Genomic DNA, 1478 nt, shown 5'->3' on the forward strand with positions numbered 1-1478 from the left:
TGGGTATGGTTGGGCACACCTGTAGCCACTCCTTAGAAGGCGTGGTTACAGTGTCTCCCTACAATTCCCCTTTTAGTCTAAGAGAGGATTAAAACTTAACAGTATCCTAAATTAACAATCATGAAGGTGAAATATAAGAAGATACAACAATCAGCTTATGTCATATCCTATGTCCATTTTAACTAAAACCAGCGGAGGCGGTGGCAGCAGCGGTGGCTATGGTGTGGTGGCTCAATTCTCCCAATGCCTGGCTGAGTTTCAGACGTGGTTAAGAACCAACTGGTTGAGGTTCAATGTAGACAAGATGGATGTGATGCTGTAGAAAATGAGCATCAGATGGTTATGTTTAATTGGTTTACAGACTGTCTCTGGATTCCTTTCCTGTCAAATTACAAGGAGGCTCAGCAACATCAGAGGACCATGAGTTTGATCCATCAGCTGACATGCTGGTTCATGATTTTCATGATGAGCAAACATTAGAAGAAGAAGAAATGATGGAAGGAGAGACAAACTTCAGTTCTGAAATAGAGGATCTTGCAAGGGAAGGCGACATGCCAATCCACGAGCTTCTCAGCATCTTTGGTTATGACAGTACTGTTCGGTTACCTGAAGAAGATGAGGAGGAAGAGGAAGAGGAGGGGGAAGGTAAAGATGATGAAGATGCTGATAAAATGATGACAACAGTGGCTGTAGTGGGGAAAATAAAGAAGAGAACATAAAGGATTCATCAGACCAGGAGGGTGAAACTCAGTCTTCCAATGATGATCCCTCACAATCTGTTACTTCCCAAGATGCTCAGGAAATAATCTGCCCTTATCGTCGTCGTTGTAAATATTTTGATACAAATAGTGAAATAGAAGAAGAATCTGAAGAAGATGAAGATTATAGTCCATCAGAAGACTGGAAAAAGGAAATCATGGTGGGCTCCACGTTTCAAGCTGAGATTCCAGTAGGCATTTGCAGATAGAAAGAAAATGGAAGTGTATATGAAAATGATGACCAGCTTCTGTGGGACCCAGAGTATTTACCAGAGGATAAAGTGATTGTATTTCTTAAGGATGCATCCAGAAGAACAGGTGATGGAAGAGGTGTAGAAGCAATTCCTGAAGGATCTCACATTAAAGACAGCGAACAGGCTTTATGAACTTTATGAACAGGTTCACAGACAGTGAACCAATATGAATTGGTTAAATGCAATTTGAATACAGAAGAAGCCTTGAGAAGATTGAGATTTAATGCCAAAGCAGCAAGGCAAGAGAGCTCCCATGTGCCTTGTCTGTCCCTTTAAAACCTCTCCTGCATCACCCTGACATCACCTTGACCACACCTTGATGGGCGTGGTAAGACATACCTGTAGCCACTCCTTAGGAGGCGTGGTTATGGTGTCTCCCTACAGGTCCTCTATAGACTGCAGGGACACACTTATGGGAAACCCCTGCAAGCTTGCTTTCTTTAAAGTCTTATGCTTTACCTTTAAT

At 42.4% G+C, this 1478-nt stretch overlaps 1 pseudogene; it reads left to right on the forward strand.

The window, feature by feature from the left end:
* Nucleotides 1-336: 336 nt before the first annotated feature.
* Nucleotides 337-798, forward strand: LOC100753415 (annotated as a pseudogene).
* Nucleotides 799-1478: the final 680 nt, after the last annotated feature.

The sequence above is a fragment of the Cricetulus griseus genome, chromosome 5 (assembly GCF_003668045.3).
Source record: "Cricetulus griseus strain 17A/GY chromosome 5, alternate assembly CriGri-PICRH-1.0, whole genome shotgun sequence".
In the NCBI taxonomy this organism is placed as follows: Eukaryota; Metazoa; Chordata; class Mammalia; order Rodentia; family Cricetidae; genus Cricetulus; species Cricetulus griseus.